Here is a 10,380-nt window from a genome sequence, read left to right on the forward strand (position 1 = left end):
TGATGTGTTTTGGCTCTCACTGAAGACAAACTACCCACATTAGATGCAATGGCATTAACATATGTTAATGGTGTAACAAACTCAGCAGATGTTGAATGCACTTTCCCGTTGCATAAGCTGATTTTCATTTGCAGGAGGCGCTCACTGTGAAATATAAAAAGGGAGCTGATGTTTCTTTATTCTAATCAGCATATTTCTGCGTTGTCACTGGTGATGAGAATGAATTACCTTTCTGCTCTTGTGATATGAAGTAGTGTAGCGTTTAGTAAGTAACAAGCTGACATTTCTCAGATGTGAATATGAGGATCCTGGCATTAGCTCTCTAAAACAAGTTCCGTGCGTGGTGTCGGTTGATAACGTTGTCAGTGCTTCTGGAAGGGGAGGCACAAGGCACAGCAGGATTATAGAATGGCTGTATCTAGATGCATGGTGACACTCTTGCTTTAAGTTCCGCCCCTTCTTTATCAACTTTAATACTAGAGTTTTTTTTCCCCCAAAATGTAAACTGGCTTGTGCCATAGTCCATTGGAGTGGAATGCACCAATGAAGACTTGGCAGTGTGGTACAGAGAGTCTTGGGACTCTGCAAATCCCTTCCTTGCAGGTTTGATGAAAGCTGTTTCCAAGTGACCAAAGGAGGACAAAGTGAAAAACAAGCAAGAAAATACAGTTATTTAATATGTTTTAGTTACTACACTTGATCTTAGCCAAAAGGCAGAGAAGCGATAATATGTTTTAGTTTCCCCTCCTATCCTGGTACCCAGGGCAGCTGTTAGAAACCACGGGGCCCTATACAGCCAACCTGACAGGGCCCCCCCCCTCCCAAATAAAACATAGTTTATTATACTTCAGTTGTGAATGAACACAGTGAGTGATCGGTACCGATCACTCATTGTGCTCACTCAGGAAAGGAAGGGGCTGGTAAATGTGACCTTCCCCCGCTCTCCATCCTGAAAGATCCCATTGTGTTCTTGCAGCTGCTGGTGGAAAGGAGAGGAAGGAATCCAGCAACACTCTGGGGGTGGGGGCACAGGATATAGGGATCGGTTCCAGTAACTAAGCCCCCCCCCCGCTGTGCTAATCACCCTCCCTGCTCACATCTGATTTACCCAGCTGCCTGGGCCCCCTTGCTGGCCTGGGCCCCGTACAGGAGGACTGGTGGTACCCCCTTATTCACAGCCCTGCTGGTACCCTACAGCATGCTATATCCCTGTGCTTAAAACCCAATGTAAGTACCTATTATACCACTTCAGCTATCATTTGTCCACATCACTACCTTTACACTTAACCTGTTCATCAATCTAATCTGAACATTTACCCACCCCTTAAAAATAAACAATAACTCCTAAAGTACCCTCTAACACTTAGGGCCTGTTCACACCTTTATGCCATGCATTAACGTATGATGTCCTAAGACAGTCTGTTCATTTGACGGGCTGCCTAAACCATAAAAATGCACCAAAAAAATGCTAACACACTACAACCAGGGCCGGTGCTAGACTATTTTGTGCCCTAGGCAAGACCAGCTACTTGCGCCCCCCCCCCCAAAAAAAAAAAAAATTTTCAAAAAGAGTAGAAAATATTAAATCAGCAAAACATGAAACTGCTAAATTTCTTTTATTTTGCAAAAATAAGTGCCATAAGATGCCACCAGCACCAATATTAAAGTCAAAATATATATTAAACAAATATAAGACAGAGAGAAAAAAGAAAAAAAAGAGTCAGAGTTACATAAATCCATAGTGATTAGCAGCCGCTATCCAGCTTGCAATAAGGGACTGAGTCTGAGAGGAACTGAGTCTGAATGCTGCTACACTGGCCCCAGACACCTTCCACTGCCCTTTCTTCCTCCCCCTTTGCCGCCCCTCCCCTCAGCTGAAAAAGTATTCATGATGTGGCGGTGTCACAGTAGATCAATCAGCATCCTCTCCCCTCACCCTGACTATTGTCTGCCCCTTCCTCCTCCTGTTATCTCCAGGACCTGCCATCCTCCTAGGCTACGGCTATCTTTGAGGACAGATGGCCTCCTAGCACTACAGCGCTTCCCTCTCATACACATCGGGCCCCGACTATCCTACCCACATAGGGTTAACCCTGCAACCAGAGCACACCCCTGCCTATTGATTGGCTCCAGCTGTGTAGAAGAAGGCTGAGCCAGTGCTGGACATGCCCCATTCAGTCATTAGTTGGCTCCCTGTTACAGCTGGAGGATTGTGTGTACAAGTGTGTGCGAGATGTACGGACCGATCCTCCGATTTGAGACTGATTGCCCAGGATCCTGCGTGAATGGAATCGCTTCCCATCCTAGGGGGAGCCGACATTTCAACATTTTACTGCTACATGAAATACTGTCACATATATATATATATATATATATATAATATGGGCGGCACAGTGGCTTAGTGGTTAGCACTGCCTTGCAGTAATTGGGTCATGGATTCGATTCCCAACTATGGTGCCTCCTGCATGGAGTATGCATGTTTTCCCTGTGTTCGCGTGGGTTTCCTCCGGGTACTCCGGTTTCCTCCCACACTCCAAAGACATGCTGGTAGGTTAATTGGCTGCTGTCTAAAAAAAATTGTCCTAGTTTCATCCCTGGCCATGTGGGATCTCCTGCAGACCTGGCAACCTACCCTGTAAAATAAGAGAATTCATGGAAAAAGTCACTTACGAGTGACAGTCCAAGCAATCACCAAGGGTCGGATACGACTGAAAAAAAAAAAAAAAATATATATATATATATATATTAGTATCTCACAGAAGTGAGTACACCCCTCACATTTTTGTAAATATTTGATCTTTTCATGTGACAACACTGAAGAAGTGACACTTTGTTACAATGCAAAGTAGTGAGTGTACATCTTGTATAACAGTGTATATTTGCTGTCCCCTCAAAATAACTCAACACACAGCCATTAATGTCTAAACCGCTGGCAACAAAAGTGAGTACACCCCGAAGTGAAAATGTCCAAATTGGGCCCAAAGTGTCAATATTTTGTGTGGCCACCATTATTTTCCATTATAGTTCACCAGAGCTTCACAGGTTGCCACTTCTCACTTCTGTGAGATACTGTATATATATATATATATATATATATATATATATATATATATATATGTACTAAATGGTCATGTGTGTGGACAGGCTGTGAGACAATTGTGCAGAGTAAAAATACCATCATTCCCTCATCATTCCCTGTGTATGAGGAGAGGGGGACTCTGCAGAGAAATGAAGAATTCATACAAGTCCATAGGCCACACAGAGAGATTGGAGGCTTGAGCAGTGCCCAGGTGCCCCTAGGTGGCAGTGCACCCTTGGCGGCTGCCTAGTTTGCCTGGTGAAAGCACCAGCCCTGACTACAACACATGAAAGTTCATTATCATGCACTATAATGCTGCAGTGTCCATTGGCATTCACTCTAGAATGCTATTCAGAGTCAATTTTACCATACAACACTGCGGTGCCATTTATTGTGAATGGGACTTTAATGCACTGTACAGTAGACAGTAACTTACCACAACACACATAACGTGTTGTGGTGCTGTGCTTTGCTTAAAAGCGGTTATATGCCTTTTTTTATATATGCCTTTTTTTAGATGCCTATTTTGTTGTGCCCAGTGCCAGTTTGTTAATGAACTGCAATGAATTGCCTAAGTCAATTGTACTATATAGAGACAGACTGTGACAAAGCAGTTGAAACTGATAACATGGATTGATTAGACGTGTGTGCGTGCATGGATCAAGGAGCAGATTTCAGTGGTACCATGGCTCAGAGTATCATGTTCATCATCACCTGCAAAGACAAATGAGCCATCTAATATATAATATCAAAGGCTTGAATGGGACTGATTTGTCTCTGGGTACTTTGCAGCAACTTTAGAAATTGCAGCTCCATTTTTATTTGGTTGCCACTGCTTGTATGCTTTCAGCTGCTTTGGCTACCTTCCCTCCTGCCACCAATATTTTTATTATTTTTATTATTTTCCCTCCTGCCACCAATATTTTTATTATTTTTCTCCCTGCCACCAATACGTTTTTACCTTCTCTTTTGACACCAATATTTGATCACCTTCCTTCCTGCCAGCCATCAGTATTTTTATTACCTTTCCTCCTACTACCAATATGTTTTTTACTTTTTATCCTACCAGCAATACTTTATCACCATTGCTGCTGACAGCACATTCTTAATTTCTGCCTTCATGTCACCAAAATTTTTACCACCTCTCCTGCTACTAGTATGTTTTTTTTCCTTATCTCTGGTTATTAATAATTGTATCAAAGAGAAAATAGTGCTGTGCTAACAAATATTAATGATATACTCGATAAATATAAAAGCAAAATCATGAAGCAATCAACAATAAATACACATATAGGGGTTTATTTACTAAAGCTGGAGAGTGCAAAATCAGGCTCACTTCTGCATAGAAACCAATTAGCTTCCAGGTTTCATAGCCAAAACGTAATTGAACAAGCTGAGGTTAAAAGCTGATTGGTTTCTTTGCAGAAGTGAGCCTGATTTTGCTCTCTCCAGCTTTAGTAAATAAACCCCATAGTGTCAGTGTATATTCCACTAAAATATCTAGTGTGGATGAGGTCCACATATAGAAAAACCTTAACACAGGTTATATAGAATATGGAACCAATAATAAACTGTGAAAAAAAAATAATAATAAAAAAATAAATAAATAAATATATATATATATATATATAAAATGAAAATCATATAGCATCAAAACAGTGCAAAATAACAGTCCATAAGGTGAATAGCAGAAAAAAACTGACTCTTCTCCTTGTGCTTGTGTGATATCTACCATCACCAGGCATGCACGCTCACCTCATACATTGACCCACATCACATAGGTCAAAAACAGCAGTATTCCTCGATGTAACCCTGGTCACTGGGAGCTCAACATCACCGGGAACCATATAGCAGATAGCATACAGCAGTGAACAAGAAAGAGGGGATCCTCATACTGCAGTAGTTTTTTTTTTTTAAATTTTGTTAAAAACACATAAGAAATGCTAGAAACACACGCAAAAGGGAAAAGGGCTGCAATCACCCCCAAACAGCATGGTTCCCTAATGAAGTTACGTCGGATGGAAGATTGGTGACATCATTTCCAGTTGCGGCTACGATCGCCGCAATCTTAGTTTGCAAAATACCATGCTGTTTGAGGGCATTTGCAGCCCTTTACCCTTGTGAGTGTATTTCTTGCATTTCTTATGGTTTTTTTTAATCAAATTAACTTTACTGCAGTATGAGGATCCCCTCTTTCTTGTTCACTTATGTATGACATCTACTATATGGTTCTCAGTGATGTTGAGCTCCCAGTGACCAGGGTACATTGAGGAATACTGCTGTTTTTGACCTATGTGATGTGGGTCAATGTATGAGGTGAGCGTGCATGCCTGGTGATGGTGGATATCACACAAGCACAGTAAAGGAGAAGAGTCACAGTGTTTTTCTGCTATTCACCTTGTGGACTGTTATGTTGCACAGTTTTGATGCTGTATGATTATCATTATATATATATATATTTTTTTTTTTTTTCACTGTTTATTATTGTTCCATATTCTATATAACCTGTGTTAAGGGTTTTCTATATGTGGACCTCATCCACACTAGATATTTTAGTGGAATATACACTGACACTATGGGGTTTATTTACTAAAGCTGGACAGTCCAAAATCAGACTCCCTTCTGCATAGAAACCAATCAGCTTCCAGGTTTCATTGCCAAAGCTTCATTGAACAAGCTGAGGTTAGAAGCTGATTGGTTTCTATGCAGAAGGGAGTCTGATTTTGGACTCTCCAGCTTTAGTAAATAAACCCCTATATGTGTATTTATTGTTGATTGCTTGAGGATTTTACTTTTATATTTATCGAGTATATCATTAATACTTGTTAGCGCAGCACTATTTTCTCTTTTATTCTTTTTAGCGGTGGAACACTTTATGGGTGCTTGCTGCTTTTTTTGATTTTTTTTTTTATTGTATTGGTAGTTTTTTTTAGGTTTTCTTTTTTTTTTTTTGGCAGCGCATAAGACTACTACCATTATTGTCCATTTAATAATTGTATCCCCTTCCTTCTTGCCACCAATATTTTATGCACCTTCCCTCTTGCCACCAATATGTTTTTTTTACCTTCTCTCCTGCCACCAATATTTTTGTCACTTTCCTTCCTGGCACTGATATTTAATCACCTTCCTTCCTGCTACCATTTTTTTCACCCTCCCTTCTGCCACCAATATTTTTTTTCACCTTTTTTCCTGTCACATATATTTTTACCATCTTTCCTGCCAGCAATATATTTATTATTTTCCCTCCTGCCACCAATGTTTGGATCACCTTCCCCCCTGCAACAATATATATTTTTCAATTTATCTACTGCCAGTAATATTTTGTTACCTTCCCACCTGTCAGCCATCAATATTGTTTGTGCCTTCCTTCCTACCACCAATATGTCTTTTTTAACCTTATCTACTGCAGCCCATATTTTATTGCTTTCCCTACTGTCAGTCAGCAGAATTGTTATTACCTTCCCTCCTGCCACAAATATGTTTTTTTTTATCTTCTCTCCTGTCACTAATATTTTATCACTTTCCCTCCTGCCATCCATCAATATTCTGAAAACCTTCCCTCCTGCCACCAATATTTTTTATCACCTTCCCTCATTCTAACAAAAGTTTTTATCACCTTCCTACTGCCTCAATAGGTCATTTACCTTTTCTCTTGTCAGCAGGGTTTTTTTTACCTTTTCTCCTTCCACCACTATATTTAACCTTTTCCCTCCTGCCACCAATATGTTTATCATCTTTCCTTCTTCCAATAACATTTTTATCACCTTTCCTGCCACAAATATGTCTTTTACCTTCTCTCCTTCCATCTATATTCTTAAAACCTTCCCTTGTGCCACCAATATTTCATCACCTTCCCTCATTCCACCAATATTTATATTACCTTCTTACTGCCCCCAATATGTTATTTACCTTTTTTCTTGCCACCAGGTTTTTTACCTTTTCTCCTGCCACCAATATATTTAATATTTTCCTTCCTGGCACCAATATTTTTTCGGCTACCCTCCTTTACTTCTTATACAAAACAATACAAGATATACATCTCTATCCATTTTTTTGGCAAATAATTACAATGATGATACCATAACATACTGGTGATCTCAGGCTTGTTTATGCAAGAGTTACAAAGGGTATGATTTACTAAAACTGGTGCACTCAGAATCTGGTGCAGCTGTGCATGGTAGCCAATCAGCTTCTAAGTTCAGCTTGTTCCATTAAGCTTTGGCAATAAAACCTGGAAGCTGATTGGTTTTTATAAACAGACATGCACCTGATTTTTCATTCTACAGCTTTAGTAAATAAACCCCAGTATTTCTCATAGCCTGTTCCCTTACCATTACCTACAATCTCATTTACATTTTTATAACAGCAATAATCTGTTTTTATTGAGATATTGCTTAACATTTTTAAAAGATTTACTGTTTACTAGTAAAGTGTGATCTTTGGTATTTGTAAGATATGGTTATCTCTGAATTTGCTATGCAATGGACTTGGATATTATATACAAATGGGTATATACCCCTTTCCTTTTAAATCTTTTATTAGTGAAGGTGGGCTCTATGGGTCCCCCAAAGCAGATTGGCTTTTCCCAACTATGAACCAATTTTATCATCGAAAACCTTGGATTCTTGGAAAATTATTTAGCACTTTCGTTGAACTGTATATGCCATCATTTTTTATCAACTTTCTCCTGCAATCAATGTCTTTTTACCTTCACTCCTGCCACAAATATTTTTACTGGCCTTCTCTCCTGCCACCCATATTTTTATTATCTTCCTCCTGCTACCAATTGTTTTTTATCCTCTCTGCTGGCGCCAGTATTTTATCAACTTAGTTCCTGCCACCAATATTTTTATCACCTTCCCTCCTGCCACCAATATTTTTATCACCTTTCCTCCTGCCGATAAGATTTTTATCACCTTCCCTCCTGCCGCTAAGATTTTTTACCTTCTCTTGTGGCACCAATATTTTATCACCTTCCCTTCTGCTGGCCATCAATATTTTTATTACCTTTCCTACTGCCACCCATCAATATTTTGTTACTTTCTCTCCAGCCACCAATATTTGTATTACCTTTCCTCCTACCAGCCACCAATAATTTAATTAGTTCCCCTTTTGTCACCAAGCAATTATTGTGGGTTGAAGGTGCACTGCAGTGTTGTTTCTCATTGCCACTTGCACTATAAACCTTCTTTCTAGATCAGAATGCTGACATTAGGTGAATATATAGTTAGTTTTATTTGCCACTTGACACAGTGGGGTAGATTTACTAAAACTGGTGCTTTACCAAAGCTGTGCATGGTAACCAATCAGCTTCTAATTTCAGCTTGTTCAATTAAGCTCTGGCATTAGAACCTGAAAGCTGATTGTTTTCTATGCAGAGTTGCACCAGATTTTTCACTCTCCAGTTTTTAGTAAATAATCCCCAGTGTGCACATCTTAATAAAAGGTAGTATATGTGAATATTCCCTTTAAATATATTTTTCAAGTATGCACAATAACATTTAAAAGGGTAACTCCAGCCAAATATTTTTTAAATTGGAAAAGGAAAAAAATTATATCTACACCTCCTCCCTTGGCCAACTCATACACTCTCACGGCTTCAACTACCACCTCTATGCCGACGACACACAAATCTATCTCTCAAACCCCCACCTCACCCCCTCGGTCTCTGCCCGAATCACACACCTACTGAGCGACATATCAGACTGGATGTCGCTCCACTTCCTTAAACTGAACCTCTCCAAAACCGAGTTTCTTGTCTTTCCCCCAGCCCGGACACCACCCCCCATTGACTTCTCCATCACATCCAACAACGCCACCATCAAACCCGCCCCGCAGGCCAGAGTACTTGGTGTCATTCTGGACTCCAACCTATCCTTCCAGCCCCAAGTCCAATCTTTAACTAACTCATGCAGACTCCACCTCCGCAACATCGCCAAAATATGCACGTTCCTAACCCCAGAAACCACTAAACAGCTCATCCACTCCCTCATCATATCATGACTCGACTACTGCAACTCCCTCCTCACTGGCCTGCCTCGCCGCTGGCTATCCCCGCTTCAGTCGATCCTGAATATGGCTGCCAGACTCATTCACCTTTCCAACTGCTCCGTTTCCGCCACCGCCCTCTGCCAATCCCTCCACTGGCTACCGATTGCGCAATGGATCAAATTCAAAATCCTAACGCTGATGTACAAAGCTGTCCACCATACTGCCCCGAACTACATCACTGACCTAATATCCAAGTACCGCCCAGCACGCACACTCCGCTCCTCACAAGACCTCCTTCTCTCTAGTTCCCTGGTCTCCTCCTCCCATGCCCGCCTCCAGGACTTCTCCAGGGTGTCACCCATCCTCTGGAACTCCCTGCCCCAACCCATCAGATTATCACCTACTCTCCTCTCCTTTAGGTGCACCCTGAAAACCCATCTCTTCAGGGAAGCCTACCCCACCCCCTGCTAACTTGCCGACCTCCACTCTTCCTACCACTCCATCCCCCACAGCTATCTCCTCCTGTGCCACCATCCCCTCCCTCCTAGATTGTAAGCTCGAAAGAGCAGGGCCCTCAATCCCCTCATATTTTGCATTGTATTGGTATTGTTCTGTCACATGTTCTGTCCCCTTTTGTAATGTACAGCGCTGAGTGAACTATTGGCACTTTATAAATACTGTATAATAATAATAATAATAACCTTTGCTGTCTGTATTCCCATTGAGAAGATATTGCTTCACTTTCTGATCCAACAACTAAATGGGAAGTGAAGGAAAAACTCCTATCTGAGGCATAGGCAGCAAATAAATCCAGACAGAGGACCCCCTTTTTCCTCTCACTTTTTCTATCTCCTTTTCCTTATTTCACACCATTTCTACCTCCTCCAATACTTTATCTGTGCTATCCTCTCTCCTCCCCAAACTCCCCATCCCAATGTTCTCTCCACAAACCCTTCCTATGCCTTTTCTGATTTTACCACACTAAAACTCATAGATTGCTTAAAGGCTTAAGCCTAGTACACACGATGAGAATATCGGACAAATAATCGTCCTTTTTTTTGCATGCTAGTCTCATATCATAAATTAATAGGTTACTAAAGTTCTGAAAATTCTCGTAAAACAGAATACAACTTCAGAAGTGACATAATGTTTTGTATTGTAATGTATTCTTTTGTTTCAAATCATGCATGGTCTGGGTCGCTTGATTTGTTATTGTACAAATACTATACTAATTACATGAAAATGCTTTGTTCTGTTAACTTTCAAGAAAATTTTTCATGATTGTCCCTTTGGAGATTTTTGAGTAAACT

General features: G+C 40.6%; 1 pseudogene; it reads right to left on the reverse strand.

The window, feature by feature from the left end:
• Positions 1-639: 639 nt before the first annotated feature.
• On the reverse strand, positions 640-726 carry LOC149469452 (U2 spliceosomal RNA; annotated as a pseudogene).
• Positions 727-10,380: the final 9,654 nt, after the last annotated feature.

The sequence above is a fragment of the Staurois parvus genome, unplaced genomic scaffold, assembly GCF_062004578.1.
Source record: "Staurois parvus isolate SC_StPar_1 unplaced genomic scaffold, SC_StPar_1.0 ptg000070l, whole genome shotgun sequence".
Classification (NCBI taxonomy): domain Eukaryota; kingdom Metazoa; phylum Chordata; class Amphibia; order Anura; family Ranidae; genus Staurois; species Staurois parvus.